At 37.4% G+C, this 17204-nt stretch overlaps 1 long non-coding RNA gene across 1 annotated transcript in view; it reads right to left on the bottom strand.

Moving 5' to 3' along the window:
• Window positions 1–2019: 2019 nt before the first annotated feature.
• The window catches only part of LOC121066170, a 65965-nt gene continuing 50780 nt past the window's right edge, over window positions 2020–17204 (bottom strand). Inside the window, exon 3 of the long non-coding RNA XR_005817555.1 lies at window positions 2020–2527. This is a non-coding gene — a long non-coding RNA (uncharacterized LOC121066170). The remainder of the gene's footprint in view (window positions 2528–17204) is intronic.

The following is a 17204-nucleotide window of genomic DNA, read 5'->3' as shown; positions in this document are numbered from 1 at the left end:
CTCTATCTTTCCCTCTTTCTTTCTCTCTTTCCCTCTTTCTCTCTTACTTTCTTTTGTCTTTGTTGTTGAAAACTATAGCAGGAAAGCTTATTTTATTTTGTTTTTAATAATTGTTTATAGTTGATTCATTCTGAAAATGTTAGGATCATCTTGCATTTTGTTTATGTAGAACTCAGATTAAGTCTAAAAGAAAGAAGAGGCGTTCCTTTCTAGTCTGGTAGTAGCACAGTAGGGTAGCACTGTACATGGGATTTCCTCAATATGTTCTTGCTTTTCAGCAGAAGAATACTCAGATCTACAATGAAGTCAGTTTGTATAATGTGTACTTTAAACCAGTGAAAATAAAAATGCAAGGAGTTTCAGCTTGTGCACCCCCAGTCTGTGAAGACATGCTGTCACGTTGCCAAAATACAGTATTCATTTAAATGATAGTTTCTAGGTCTCTGTTTTCTCAAAGGCAGGAATGAATGTCTCATAATTATTTGTCACCTGTCTAAAATTATAATTTAATGAAAATTTCCTGCAAGACCTGCTCCAGGTTCAGGGGTATAATAGGAAAATAAATACTTAGAAATAAATCAGAAATAAACAGCCCAGGTGTTTTCCAGATCCCCCTCCTAAACCATGCATGAAGTAGAAAGCTGTACTGTATTCATTATAAATGCTATCCTTTTCTGCTTTTCTGAAGACAGTTTCTGAATTCAGCGTGACAGAAGAGAGAATAATTGAATTTGGAAGCAGATAAAATTCGGAAAACAAAGGAGAAATAAATCCTTTTGGGGATGTTAATGGAGACATTTTAGACATTAATGAAGCCTTTTCAGAATTTGTCCATCTATTTGCTAACAGAGGCATACGTAATGAAAGGGCATATATTGGCAGTATTACAGAAACAGCTACTAAACACTCCCATTTACTATTGGAGACATCTTGTTAACCATAATAGCAGAAAGAAAAATAGCTGATAGGCTTAATATTACAATGCTCTTATACAGAGTTTATTCAAAGATGTATCCATCTCTTTTATATAATCATTAGACATTATATAGCATATCATGACAATAAAAAAACTTAAGGAATTTAAAGAGAAGAGATGAATTAGAGGGAGAAAGAAATGAAGAAAAACATCTAGCTCTCAAGATTCATCCTAAGAACAGCAGAGATTGTTCCTTGGTCAGATGTTCTCTATAACCCACATAACAGTCAGCAATCTGGATATTGTGCAACTTCCATAATGCAGGTGTTAACATAGAGATAACAGGAAAAATGCTGCTTCTTTACAAAGTCTGCTGGATCTACATTTACTAGAACACTTGGACTTTTGTCCACAGGTAATAAATAAACAAATAAATAAAATTCAGATCCTGTCTTGAAATTTCAGTGGAGTGTAGAAGTGGAAAGATAAGTGAATTTGGATAGACTACAGCTGAGATTGGAGTACATGGAGAACAGACCTTCTTTCTGTGTATTTGATTTTGAATGAATGCATTAAGTGTTAGGTCATTCTATAAATTAGTGGGTCATGAACATACCTCATGCTAAGGTGCATTTACATTCAGTCAAGTTTGGAAGATAAAAAGTATAAGAAAAGATGTGAGAAATTAATAAACTTTTTTAACGTAAACTGATTTTTTCTCTATTTACCAATCCCATCCCTTCTTTTCACTGTTACAGTACAATAATATCTCACTATATTTGTCAAATATCATCTATATTGCATATATTATAGAAAAAAAAGTAGTAATTTTAATGCCTGCAAATCTAGATGCCTTGTTACCAAGTCACAAAGACATTTCTTAAAAACTTTTTAGGATCTACCTTGAGCAAGAAAAATATCAAGTTCCAAAACTGTCTGTCTTAGACTGTTATTAGAACTAAAAGCATATGCTGTGAGTTCTCTTGAGAAGTTTCCCCTTATCTAAAACATGAAGTTTTCTGGGGCAACCTGTGTGTGAAAGAAGATAGATAGTTCTAAGTCCATTGTCTCTTAACCAGACAAATTAAAATTACACAGGTCTGAACCTTTTCCAGCAGAGTATGGCATCTCTAACACTGTATAATGCCCTAACCATTGAACTTCTGATTATAAATTGGCAATATTTATCATGCCTTCTCGATTTGCAACTCTACTTTTTTGTTTGTTTGTTTTGCTTTGTCTTGGATGTCAGACTATGCATCATAGTCCACCATTGGACATCAATGGAATACCCAAAGCCTCTTTGTTCTCCAAGCAGTTAAGGACCTTTCTTCTGTTGATGGCACTGGGCAGGCCCCAGGTCTTTATGAATGCCTACTGTTATGTACCTGAACGCTCTGGGTGCTAATACTGAAGGAAGTGATAGGCTGCAGTCTTATAAGAAACAATTATTATACAGATCATTTTAAAAGTAATTCAGGTCGAAAAACACAGATTTGGGGGGTTGGAGTTAGATGAACTTTAAGGCCCCTTCCAACCTGAGCCATTCTATGCTTACCGTCATGTCCCACTCCACAATATAACCACATACTTCAGTCTGGGAAACCATACCTAGAAAGAGAACAGAAATACTTATGATGTATTCGAGGGTGCATAGTTGGTATTGCATGCTGTCTGGTGCTTCTTGTTCTATTTTTCAAAATCACATCTCCCTGAGGGTTAATCAGAAAATTATTTAGACTTTTAAAAAAGATTGTGAATAGACTGGTTCCAAATTTCAGCACAGTTAACCTTGCACAAATGGGTACCTCTGAAATTCACAATGTTGTACATCTTGGTTTTGACTCTAAGTCACAAACTAACTCTGTCAGTTCTTTGGAGAATCTGGAAAGTTAAATTAAGGCATACAAACAAACATTCTAGTCCTTCTGTATACAGTAGTTTCTCAAAAGGATAGATGTCATAATTGTGCTGGAAAGATATATACATCTCCTTGTTATATGTGTGTGCGTATATATATATGCGTGATCACATAAAAAGGGTGCTAAATCGAATTTTGTTCCTGCTGCTGGAATCATTGGCAATATTCCTGATGATACAGCAGCATTCAGGTCTGAAATAATGAGTGTCCGTTCAATCCATGTGTAGAAGAGCCATCATGTCTAGAAGACTAGCCTGAAATACAGCTCTGCAGTGCACCCAGTGCACAAATGGGAGCTTCTGCACTCACTGTTTCACCTTACTGATCAGATGTCTCTGTGATTTGAAAATGTCAGCACTTGAAGCTCACCTATTAACATGTCTGAAGAGGTCACTCTGGAGCATGTCTATTACTCATGAACACTACTATCTGTTAGTTAAGCTGTCACAGGGAGTTAGTTTTAGAAAGGCATATGTAATTTGTGGAATCTTTCACATTGTTCTCTGACTCATTTAATTCTCCTTTCATAACATTTCTAAGAATGAAGAACAACTACGCTGAAATTAATGGAGCTCAAAATGTGAAAAGTTGGCTGGAGGGGAAAGAGAATGAAGCCCTGCATACCTCATCTTACTTGGCAGTAGATTTGGGAAAATAACATTTCACAAGGAGGATAGGAGCATAAATACATCTCTCACCTCACTAGCTAGAAAATATAATGGACACTAGGCATTATTATTATATGTTGGTATTCGTTTGTACAGCCTGTTCAACAAACTGGTATGTATGGGATGGTGATCTTGAATCCAGAATTCAACTCTGAAGGAAGCTCTCCTAGAAAACTACTGAATGATTGATGAAAACTGACAGATCCTGATGTAACTTCACATATTGTCCAGCAGTTTCTCCCCTACAAAAAAGATCACTCTGCCCCTGTCCTTATTTATTGGCTTCTATATAATAGTCTCCTCTTTAGACTATTTCTGCACTGAAAATCTTTGTTGAGTCTGGGCAGATTGGTCAGAAGTAAGATACCAATTTTTACTGAAATATGTACAGTTTTAAATACTCACATATAGCTTTGTTATCTCAGGAGGACTTGGAAACTGCTCTACTGACAGATAGAATAGTTATTTCTATATAATTTCTATTTCTATATACTAGTTATTTCTACAGCTATGTCGCTACTATGTTCATTTTGTACTATGTACAATTGTTTCAGTCTACTAGAAGAGTAATTTCAAGCAGATGCTTCCTGAGCTTTCTGGGCCCATTCACACTCAAACTTTCCAGCAAGCATTTTTATCTCTCCAGATAGGAGCCACAGATAAGGGCAGTCTCTTTCAATGTTCGCTCTGAAAAGTTTACTTTTCATTTTAACCAACCTAATTAAATTGCTTCTTGTTCATAAATGTCTCACTAAGGAAAATATTAGCATGACAATTCTAGTCTCTTTCTTCAATGGACTATATATACAACTACACATTTTATCATTATTCATTTGAATAAATAATAGTTCCCAATGTGGTTTTGAAAGGAAAGAGCCATAGCTGCATTTTATAATTAATACAAATGATAACTTGGTCCACTGACAAATGAGGCTGCATCAGGACTTCTCGAACCCCAAATTAGGAGAAATATAAATTCAAGAAAAAAATCCCTGTTGCAACCTTGCTGCTGCCAATATATGCCAACTCCATAAGATTTCCACTAATGCTGCCAGTTTCATTAAATATATAACATTAAATATATACCCTCTGATATAATCTTCATTGTTCCTTTATCTTCTTCGAACTAAAAACAATCAGTTATCTGAGTTATCTGAAGGTAATGCATGATTGTAAGCTATTTTTCTTCCAGTAATTGAAATTTCTTTTGTTGTTGTTGTGTGTTTGTTTGATTTGTTTATTATTATTATTATTATTATTATTATTATTATTATTATTATTATATTTTATTTTAAAGTTAAATCTGCCTAGGAACTGAATTGTCTTATAACAGTCTACACTGAGAATTTGCTCTGATGAGACTGGATTAATTTAAAGCCATTTCAGAGAGAGACATGATCAGGTTTTCTAAGCTAGGTAACCTCTATATTAATTTAAGGACCTGACCCCCAAGATATTTATTATTACAGGAACAACCTGTTTACATTCTTATACTCCATCTCCTAAAGAGCAGTAACTTAACACAAAGCTACACTCACTGCTGGCTATTCAAGGGAATGCAGTCTTAATTAATCAGATTTAATTTAGCTTAAATTCTCATCTTAAATAACACCTTCAGCACACTGTTCCACTGAATTTGGTTAGACTCCTTGAGTCAGATAAAATTTGTCATAAAGATGACAGCCTTGCTGGTAATGCTGATGGTAATGCTAGCAGAATTGAAATATGGCTAAAATGGGGTAAGGCACAAATAGCTATTTGGATATATGTATGCAGATATAGACATATGCAAATATATTAAAACTTTCCACAAGAAAATGTGGGTCATACAGTCATACTCGCTTCCATATGTGTGACCAAAAGAAGAAACTCAGTGGAATGCTTATTCCATAATTCTCAATTAGATATTAAACAAAAAGTGAAAATAAGCTTAAACTCTACTGAGCCGTTTTGCTTTAATAATCTAACCAGAGGTCCAAAACAGTCTTTGAGCAAAAAAGATGAATAATAGTCATCAGATTTTTTTCCAGACAACTGAACAGACTTAACAGCTCAAAAATCTGGAAATTATTAAACATATAAATAATCCCACCCTCCTTTGGGATGTTAAAACTATTAAAAACAAAGAAGAATAATTTGAACTAAGTCATCTGCTGTCCTGTGTTGTGGGATCTACAAGATGTGGCAATAACAGACGATATGAAAACACAAATTTCTTAGAAGAAATCTACATTTGGAATTAATTTGTTAAACTGTGAATTTTGCACTTTCAAAAGCACCAGCACCACGATTTTCAGCCATGTATTAAGACTGTAGTAGTAAGATGAAAGCAATATTTTACATCTTCTGTGGACACTATAATTTCCATACGGTACAATACCTTTTATTTAATTATGATATACTCTAACACCGAATGCTATGATAATTGTGCCTACTTTAATTGTGGTATTGCAAACATCTAAATAACATACACTTTTACATAGCAAAAATCAGATCCCTGTTCATACAGTGACATAGTTCTGTACAGAATAAAAAGAGACTTATAGTACTCCAATGCAAGCAAATGGTATCTGTTCTAAGCTTGGCATGTAATTTAATTCCGTTGTTAGAAAAGACCAGAGACATGCTGAAGCATAAGAAAGCAAATAACCATATTACTACTTGCAGCAGAAAATACTGTTAACTCTATATGAAATCTAACAGAAGCTACTGGGTGCAGGAGTTACCCTTCATTAGGGTCCATGTTAGGAGTAGTTAAAATTCCTTATGAATGCAATTGTTGAAGTAATAGGGAGCCACTGCCCAAAACACAGGCCACATGTATGGCCAGTCAGATGCTTAAATGTGTGACTGGAGGGATTTCACTGGGAGCTGAACACAAACAGAGAGTGGGCATTACTGGAGTAGGGTTGTGCATGCAGTATTTTAGAAGAGAAACAAACAGCCCAAACATCACAGACACAACAACAAAGTACCAGAGACAGCTAGGGGAAACACTCAATGTAAACGGGTTTAGCATGACAATGAAAAAGGACAGTTACGTCAATGAAAGGATGGAATCTTTCAAAACTATCTTTTCTGTTTCTTTTCACAACTGAATATAAAACACCACACTAATAAAAGAGATTGTTCCATGGACCTTGGAAGTAAGAATCAGCAGCCAGACAACAAAAAAATCCTAATCCACAAATCCAGACAGTCTTCTGCCAAACAATCAGCTGTTCAAGAGTGACTGATTTTAGTGTCTTAAAGACAAGCTTTTTTTTTTTTTTTTCCTTTTTTTTTTTCCCCCCCCCTAGATTCAGGGCATTTTTAAGAACTCTCCACAGGAATACAATTACCTTTCATCCATCTTTGATAATTAAGTATAATTTTTTAATAATTTATCCATTACTCTTCTGTTAAACTTTTATGGAATCAGCCATTAGAAAGCATCAGTGCTTAAATATTTATGTGACAGAGGATCAGGTTTGGCTAGGCTAGGGCTAAGCTGTGTCTTTCCTTTTTCTGCTCAGCCAATGGAAGTGGATAATGTTGAGCCTATCGTTGCATATCAAGATTTCTAGTTTGGTTTCTGAATACAGAATGTTATTGATAAGATTTCAGATCAAATCTGTACAGCTTTGAAATTCATGCATATTAGTGGGTTTAGATTAGCTGTTGATAGAAGAATATGTCACAAATTTAGGAGACTAGAAAATTTATGGCCAAGATACATAATTATCTTCTGCCTTGAGTTGCCCAAGTAAGATCCAATCTTAAACAAATTTTCCGTTGCCTAAACATATAAATAGCTGTCAAAATAGCAAATTACTTAGGAACTCTTAAACGATAATGCCACTTTTTCATGCATTTTAGATCTGATGATGACTGCTAGACTTTGGATATGATTGCAAGTGGAATTTCTGGAGAGAATAATAATCATATTTTTTAAGAGAAAAAAAATTGGGCTTCTAACTGTAAGTGCAGATGAAATCAATTGGTAACCCTCATCACCTACATTATGTTTGAAACTACTCCACAACTAAAAAACGGTGAAAGCCCAGCACTTACTTTTTGTACCAGAATATTTGTGATCTATGTAGTAAGGATGAAAGCGTCACAGTTCCTTTGTCCGTGGATTATTTTCAATAGGATATATAAAATGACATTTGCAAAATTATCTTATATGTGCTTTATTATTGCTGCCACCATGAGCTCCAGAGCTTCTGCCCACAAACGTCATCAGAGAAAGACATCTCACTGCATAGGAAGAGTTTATACACCACTTTGTTGTGGTATTTGTACTAGAACTTGGACCATCATGTCTTCTATTTTAAAATTACATAATCTAAGTGTGGAATTATTTTCACAAGAATCTCTCATGACTTCCATACTGTAATAGTAGTATCATTATTATTTCCGTAACAATAACTAAGAAAGTTCTGAAACAGATGAACAGCCTGGTTGTGTGGGTGGATGTACAAACATAAGAGAAAAGATAATTCTTGCCATGGGGATCATACAGATAACATAAGAAAGACAGTCAAAGAGGTTGTACATGATACAGTATATTCTGATAAATCAGAGTCCCCTGATGTAGATTCCAAGTGCAGTTTCACGAAGGCATTCTTCCCAGAGAAAGCCAATATAAAACACACACTTCTATAGCAATGTCTAGTTGTTTCTATGCTTGCAGAACTCTTTGTCATCTGCTCAGAAGCAACTGTTCACACTGCAAAATGAATCAGTTAAATGATCTTGCTTAAATAGATAGGGAACATTAGACTGTTTAGTCACTCAGTGAAGTAGCTATACAGACTGGGTGGTCTGCAATTGCTTCTGGCAGCACAGATGCAAGGGCTGCAAACTGTGGTGCTTGGGGTCTGGGGTAGGAGCTTAATAAACAGGCTTTGCTGCCACAGGAACTGCAATGTTAAATGTATATATATACACATATGCATATACATATAAACAGAAAGAACAGAATTTTTCTACTAGTGTAATTATACCAGCTCTTTCCGTGACTTAACCTGAATTGACAAAAGCTGCCTTTCGTCAACATGGCTGTGACCAGGATAGGGGTTCTCTTTAACTAAACTGTCAGCCACAATGTGTGAATTTTTTCTATTAAACAAAAATACTGTCTTCTTATACTAACAGTGTCATAGGCAAACTTCTGTTTGCAGAGTCTTGCTTTGACAGGTATAGAGCTATATTATTTGATGGCAGCATGGAGCCATATGGGAAATGGGTTGCTGGTCAACAAGGTTCAGTTTTTACTTAAGAAACATCTATGTAGTGAGAAGCTGACTGGCATCATTGTTGGCATATCATAACACTGAACAAACATTGAATGCATAAAGTAAGGTTTTTTCTCACTCTTGAATCTTAAGTTAAAGAGAAGGCTTGTTAGTAGAGCAGAGCTGCTGCCTTATGTTGCATCTGCCCTTTGACACCAGGTTTCTAATTTCCTACAGAGTTCTTCCTGTATCACCCAGGCACAGGTGCTGTGATGGTCCCTCTCCTTTGGAATGACAACAGTCTCCACCAGCACTCTCAACCACCACAAGCTTTGAAGTAGGCCTACATATTTTATTAACATATGTGCACTTCCTCAGCAGCAGAACTGAGTGATTGCATCTGTAACAGTATTAGCCAGGGAACCACACAGAGCATGTCAATTGTAGGGTTATGGGGGCTGTGACATCTGGGAAGCTGAGGTGCTAGGCAAGAAGCAAAACAACAAGGAAGAGAACCAAAAGGGCAGAGTAAGGACATTACACTCCTTTCCTGCACTTCACTACTTAACAGGTAAGGTTTGTTATAGAAGTGAAGCAGTGATTCTTTGTTACTTTGTAGAATACAGAGGATTTACCTCTTCTATGAAGTGAAAACTCCTGGAACGCATGTAACACCTGTATTCTTTCAAAACTAAATATCCTGTTCCCGCCCCTAAGGCCATGAATCATAGAATCATAGAATCATTAAGGTTGGAAGAGACCTTCAAGATCATCTGGTCCACCCATCACCCTACTACCAATGTCACCCACTAAACCATGTCCCTAAGTGCCAGGTCCAACCTTTCCTTGAACACCCCCAGGGATGGTAACTCCACCACTTCCCTGGGCAACCTGTTCCAATGCCTGACTACTCTTTCTGAGAGGAAATGTCTCCTAGTTTCTAACCTAAACCTCTCCTGGCGCAACTTGAGGCCATTCGCTCTAGTCGTATCACTAGTTACCTGTGATAAGAGGCCGACACCCAGCTCCCCACACCTTCCCAGCAACTATGTGTCACAAAAGATTATCCCCTAAAACTGCATAGCCACATCCAAGCAGCTGAATACATCTCCTTCAGGCCTCCAAGCAACCACAAAGCCTTGCTGGGATTACAGTTTCAAGAAGAGTCCCAGTGGACAACTGCCTTAGTGCCCCAGAAAGGAGGGAGAGCAGTGAGTGTTTTGTGTGCTGATGCTTCAGACTGCCCAGGCTTTGTCTGAGAGAATGACAATTAGCTTGTGTCACAGCTTTTACTAACAGTTAGCAATACTGAGCTCCTCAGTACAAGGCTTGTGCTTGTGAACTGTCTCTGTTTAGTTTAATAGAATAAACACAGACTTAGAGTCTTCTGCATGCAAAAGGGTTATGTGAGGTCAAGGGCAGATTGGACTAGTACTTGGAAGATTGGTCTACTGAGAGTTGTTAAATAGCCAAACCACATCAGCTATAGAAAATCCTCTAAACTAAAAACAGCCAGAGACTAGACTTGTCAGGAGGTGTGTCATATATGGTTGTCCTGTTCTTATGCTTTTCTGGTAATCTACTCTGCGGACGCTTTTAGAAACTGGATTTAATGGACCTGTGGTCCACACTGCTAAAGATATTCTCATGCCCTCAGGAGTCACAGAAGCACAGCAGCATTAAGCTCAGTTGCCCAAGACTTTCTCTTTATACCTATGCTGAGATGCATGACCATGGTTTGTCTGACTTCTTTTATAAAAACTCTTCCTCCTCACTGAGGATACCACAATGTAGCTGGAAAGGGATGCTGTCACTGCAGCAGAGGTCTCAGAAGGAAATGCCCTCAGTTCCCAGAGCAAAGAACAGGAAACTTTGTACTCACCCACAGCCAAGTGTCCCAGATTTGAGTGTAACTGAGTTTCCTACACATCAATTATGTACAAAGTATGAATGAGAATGAGTATCCACTTGAAAAATTTAACAAGTTTTATTTTATTTTATTTTAGCAAATTTTAGCAGTTTTATTTCATTTACTCATGTCAAAAGATATTCTTCCAGACATTTCCCAAAGAAAAATCCAATCAGTTAGATAAACTGGCTATATATTAGCACATGATTTGAGCACCTTTCCCACTTTGGTACTGGGTTTGAGGTTTTATAGAGTCTTTCTCTGGAGTCTCAGCCTTCCCTTTCTGAGGTGGCTGGGAGAGGTGCCATCCACTTAGACCAGCCCTAGGTAAGGCTGGCCTTGTCTCCAAGGCTGTTGCTATTGCCAGCCTCTGCATACCATGCCCCACGTACTGGCTAAATGCCACCACTCAGCCAGTAACAGCCCAGGTCACAGAGGCCCTGAGCCTGCCTTGTGGGTGTTGCCATGGCCACCATGGGTCTGGTCTGGTCCAGTTCAGTTCGGTCAAGATGGAGGGGCACAGAGGGCAACAGGAACCCTGTCTGCTGAACCTTTCCTCTCCTATGAGGAAAAGCTGAGAGATCTAGGACTGTTAGGCCTGGTGAAGAGAGAGCTCAGGAGGGTATCTTGTCAGTGTGTATAAATGCCTTAAGGGAGACTGCAAAAAAGACAGAGCCAGGCTCTTTGCAGTAGTGCCCAGTGACAGGAAAAGAGCACAAACTGAAACACAGAATGTTCCCTCTGAACATCAGGAGACACATTTTTATGTTGAGGGTAACTGAGCACTAGCACAGGTTGCCCAGAGAGGTTGTTGAGTTTCCCTCCTTGGAGATAACTCAGAAACCATCTGGACATGGTCCTGGGCAAATAGCTCTTGGTGGCCCTGCTTGAGCACAGGTGTTGGACCAGCTGACCTCCAGAGGTCCCTTCGAACTTCCCTAACCATTACGTTACTCTGTGTGACCCCTGTGGAGTTCCTGGTCAGTCTAGAGAAAATTTACTTCTGAAAATGAGATGTTTTCCATATGATCTGTTGGCCTTTGTAGTCTCTCTTTGAAAACAAAATCCTGACTGTTTTGTTTTTCATAGTTAATAATAGTCAGCAACACCTTTTTTTTTTTCTTCTGAACTTTTATTCTAAGACAAATGATCAACAGTTCTTTTTATTGTCCCTTCACACTTCCTTAAATCCCAGTGTCATCTGGACCAAAGCATTCACCCGGTCCATGCCTTATCCTGCTTAGAATGTTTCTGGTCTATGCACTAAAGGCTTTACTGTATTCCATACCTGTTTCTTTTGCTTCATATGATCTAACTAAATTTATTCCTACATATCTTCACCCCCTATGTGAAACTTTCATCAAAAATTAAGACCCCCAATTGCAAGAAACCATTCTCACCTGTCAGAAAGAACCAAAGCATAGCACTTTAATAGTCCAGACAACTACTTAGTGACCACAGGAAACAGTAAATAGAAAAATACTTTTATTATTTTTTCTTGTGTTTAAAGGGGACTTATCAGAGTAAAACGTTTGCCTGTTTCAGAGCCCAGATAAGAGCTTTCACTGAGACAGTTTCACAAAGTTCAAAGTATTTGTAGTCCAGCATTTGCATGTTTCAGAGTTCTGCTAAGGACTGTCACTGAGACAGTTTCACAAAGTTGAACGTATTTGTAGTCCCATGTTTGCCTGTTTCAGAGCCTTGACAAGGACTTTCACTGAGACAGTTTCACAAAGTTGATTGCATTTAATAGTGTGACAGATATAACAGATTCAGAATTGCTATTGATAAATACACTTACTGCAATAGCTCTAATATATGCTAATATAATAATAATATGATAATAACAAGTGGTGTTCCTTAGGGTTCAGTGGCAGTAGTGGTGCAGTTGATGCAACAGAAACAAAGCTTGCCATCCAAAGGGACCTGATCAAGCTAGATAAGTGGGCCCATTTGAACCTAATGAGGTTCAACAAGTCTAAGTGAAAGGTGCTGCACCTGGGTCAGGGCAATCCCAGACAGGAGTACAGAATGGGAGAAGAACTGATTGAGAGCAGCCCTGCAGAGAAGGACTTGGAGGTTCTGGTGGACGAAAAGCTTAACATGAACCAACAGTGTGTGCTTGCAGCCCAGAAGGCCAACTGCATCCTGGGCTGCATAAAAAGAAGTGTGGCAAGCAGGTCAAGGGAGGTGATTCTCCCCCTCTACTCTTTTATTGTGAGACCCCACTTAGAGTAGTGCATTCATGTCTGGGGCCTGCAGCACAAAAAGGGTGTGGAGTTATAGTGGTTGCATAGGAGGGCCACAAAGATGACCAAAGGGCTGGAGCACCTCTCCTATGAGGACAGGCCAAGGGTTGTTCAGCCTAGAGAAGAGAAGGCTCCATGGAGACCTCATGGCAGCCTTCCAGTACCTACAGGGGGCCTATAAGAAAGCAGGAGAGGGACTCATTACGAGGGCATGTAGTGATAGGACAAGTAGTAATGATTTTGAACTAAGAGAGAGGAGATTTAGATCTTTTTTTTTTTTTTTTTTTTTTTACCCTAACACTAACTTTTCTTTTATATCCTAACCTTGTGTGTTCCCTTCATGCCGTGACATTTAGCACTACTTGGATAAAGTGTTGAGTACTATAGTCATATATGTTTAGCATGTACTTCATTAATCTCATAATCATATTCAGGGGTGTTAACTTTAATATTCTTTCTACAAATAATGAAGCAAAAGGTTTAACTCCAGGCACTGTGGCCTTCAAGATTCTGTTCTGCTGCCAAAACAGGGCTGTCCTGCCACCTCAAGACTCTCTCCACCATCATACCAAGCTCGCAGACCTTGTATAAGAGATAAGCATGAGCAAGCTGCTCAACCCCCTTTCGCCCAAGGCTGGTGCTTATCAGTGATGCTAACAAGTCTGACTATTCTCCACAATTCTGAAGACAAGATGTTTCATGCATCTTTGACTCATAGCTGAGATTTCTGGTTTTCAAACATTAAATAGAAGAAAAATGTACAAAGCTTCAGAAGCTTCTTTACTCATTTCATAACAATAACTCAGAGGAGAAAGTGTAAACAGGTAAAATATGATGGATACATCTTATCTTTGACAGCCCAGGAGCAATGCAAAACTGAAAATAACTGAAGAATACACCAAGATAATCCAACTGAAAGTTGTATGCAAAAGTTGTATTTTTCTATATTTAATCCTCATTTTGCCTTCTCTATGTGAAGGTATTGAACTGGATTGAATTGAATTTTGAATTAACTTGACATTTCCTGAAAGAGGAGGAATACTTCCATCTCTTTGAATGGTGTTATAGGGTGGGAAGAAAATTAATAGCTAGTAGAAGAATTTAAACTTACTGATTATAAGTGCAACAGAAAAGTGTTTTTCTTTAATCAGCTCCTGTAGTGACATTTCCAGTCCAACTGGTAGATAATACTGAGGCACTTACAATAAACAATCTAAATAAACTGCTAGTTCTTGGTTTTCTAATAGGTCTTCGATCATTAGCTGAAACATTACTATAGTGACAATAGACATATTAGGTATGTTCTGGTTTTGCACCATTTTTAATGGCAATAGCTCCATTAACTCAACTGACATATTAAGAGAGAGTAGATCAGAACTGTATATTGTAGAGAAAGAGATACTACATATGATCCCTCTTTGCTTCAGGAATACTTAATTTATGACACTAAATATGGTGCACATTTGCCTTTTTCTAAGTTCTGAACTAATGGCATTTTTTTAAACAATAAACTATGATTGTAAATGAACACTTAGGCTGTCAATAAGTGTCCTGTTCTGAATATAGCTTTTTACTGCAGGAGTTGCGTATCACCGAAAATGCTTCCTATTCCATTTGCTTGGGAAATTGCACATGATAGCAGTAGTTCACCTTAGTCAACATGAGCCAAAGCAAAGATGTATAACACACTGATTATTTGAGTTAACCAGGTTTATTTTGGCACACATAAACTAAGGAGCACTTATATGGGAGCTCCTGTAGTGGCTAGGGAATCTACACAGAAGTACCACTTATAAGCAGCTGCATGGAAATTACTGGAAGTAACCTCATCTACCAGTACTGTCATAGCACCTTGTATAGCTGCCCACAGTCTTAACTGAGACCTCTCAAAAGGGTCTAAATGAGCTGTCTACACACTACCCCATACAGTCCCTTGGCTCTTCTGTAGCAATAACCACTCACCATGCTCAGCTTCACAGTGTGGCTGACAAATCATCCCCTTCAAGCTAATGTAACATCTCTTCATGAAATCATACTGATAAGGGGTGAACAAAACAGAAATGTTTAACAACAGGCATGTTCTAAAGAAAGTTTAATTATAGCAGTAAATCTGAGGTATGACATTTGTTTTCACTTTTACGTGCTGTAGTTTTAATACTCCATTCATTTTGCCATGATTGTTTAAAGCAGGAAAAATCCATGTAACCATTACAAGCACCGTCTGTAGACAAGTCAGTAAGGCAGCTGTTACATAATATGACACTGCACAATAACTACACCCTAAACAAAAGCGTACTCCCTCATAAGCACGTGTGTGTGAATGTGCATGTATACTGGAACAGTATTTGAAAACATAAGCTTAAATTTAGGCATCTGAGGAAGAAGACACATTTTCAAAGGTGCCCAGCTCCCATTACTTGACAATTACAAAAATCAGGCTTTGAGATAATGTAATGAGCTGAGTTTGGAGTTCAGGGTCAGAATTTTTAATGTATTTGGGGATGTAAAAATGCAAATAAGTGGCTTGTGAATTTTTCCAGTGCACCTCAGCAATTTGGGATTAAGTTATTTCCTGCTTTCAGTAGAAAACAGTATTGTCTGAACACGAAAGATTTGTAAAAAAAATAACTATGGATCATATTCACATGTCAGACTTACATTTAAATCCCGCACTTAATCAGTGGATGGAAAAGGTTCCTCTGGAGCAGAATGAAGACACATCACAGGTGGAATAGGAAGTCCTGCATACCAGTTTAGTAACAGTTTTCTAATGAGAGTGTTCAGGATGCAATATCATTTTACATTTTCATCCAAGATACAGAATTTCATGTTCCTTTTCAAATCTATAACTGTCTGATCTCATGTGTGCCAGATTATAAGAGCCAATGCAAGGGATACATCGCCTTTACTCCTAAAAAAAAAAAAAAAAAGAAGAAGAAAAGATGCTTAAGATGCTTACCCTTTTTGAGGGCTTTCAGTGATCAATACATAGTCAAAGCCCTAAACCGAGAGTCACAAAGAGCTAGCAAATAGACAAATTGGGCACTGGTATTTTAATGGAATTTAAATTAATTAATATACTTATATTTAGATTTATATATCTTCCCTTGGCACCTACTATTTATCTACACAAGTTAGAACATTTTAGCACAATTGCATTTTCAGTTGGCAAGTATAAGTCATTTTTAGATATGGGTCTACCAGCTGAGATAATTTGGATGAGCTGGCCTAGAAATTTACATTAACAATGAGCAATTTTCTTCCTAACTGTTTTCTTTGGAACACCAAACAGGAAAACAGGGAGAATTGGCCTTTTTTTCCTATGATTTTTGGGGGGCATAAAATCCTGCACAATATCCTTAAGGTTTTGACCATTTTTATTAGCAAGACTGAAGAACTTGGTAAGCAAAAGCAATAAGATTTCTGTCAGCTTGGGATTTGTGTTCTCTAAAACTCTCTTCTTCCTCCAGATGTAGCAACAACACCACGATTATCATATCTGTTAAAAGACGGCTGTCATTTTTTAGATAGTCCTAAATTACTCGTGTTGATTACTCATGTTGGCTAGACAGGTCACATTGTTCACATATTCTTATTAATAGCTGCTGTCAAATACTGTGTCATACTGAATTTCACCTTTTTTCAGTGCAGACGCCAAAGTGTGTAAGTGTGTAACTTAGTTGTTTGTTTTTTTTTTTTGAGAGTTGCCCTACTTTCAAGAGGGGTTGAAAAGTTCCATTGGATGCAAAAATTATTTGAGGAAATTTGTCAGACAGATGAACGTGAGCCTTGAATCTCTGTCTAAAATAGCAATACCTTCTTCTCAATAGCTAATAAAAGCAGTAAACAAAATAATAATCTGTTTTCCCTGATTTAACTGCAAACACAAGTGTCTTTTTTTTGCATAGTAAAAGGCCTTTACAAATGAGTAGGCCAATTCACAAAAAATAAAGAATGGATCTGGTGATAGACTACTCTTTTGGCCCTCAGTGACAGTGTAGCCAAAAGTGGGTTGAGATGCTGTCTTTGTGTGAGTAAAGATCATTCATGTTAATATAAATTTACATTAATTTGTTAGTGGTACATTTTGTATAAGATTTTCTCCAAACAGATACTTAGCATGCAGTATAAATATTTGAACAGAAAATGTGTTTTAACAGAAGAAAGGTCTGTTATTCATAGACCAATATTCAGCTGATACCAGGTTGCTCAGTCTGTATCAGTTCTACTGTTCATAAACAAATGGAATACCCAATTTATTGATTTTACTCAATTAAAAGAAAATTCACTTCAGTTTTCTGTGGAAAGGTACACATTAT

Source organism: Cygnus olor, chromosome 2 (genome assembly GCF_009769625.2).
Source record: "Cygnus olor isolate bCygOlo1 chromosome 2, bCygOlo1.pri.v2, whole genome shotgun sequence".
In the NCBI taxonomy this organism is placed as follows: Eukaryota; Metazoa; Chordata; class Aves; order Anseriformes; family Anatidae; genus Cygnus; species Cygnus olor.
Note: the sequence above shows the minus strand (reverse complement) of the source record. Positions and strands in the feature narration are given on the sequence as shown.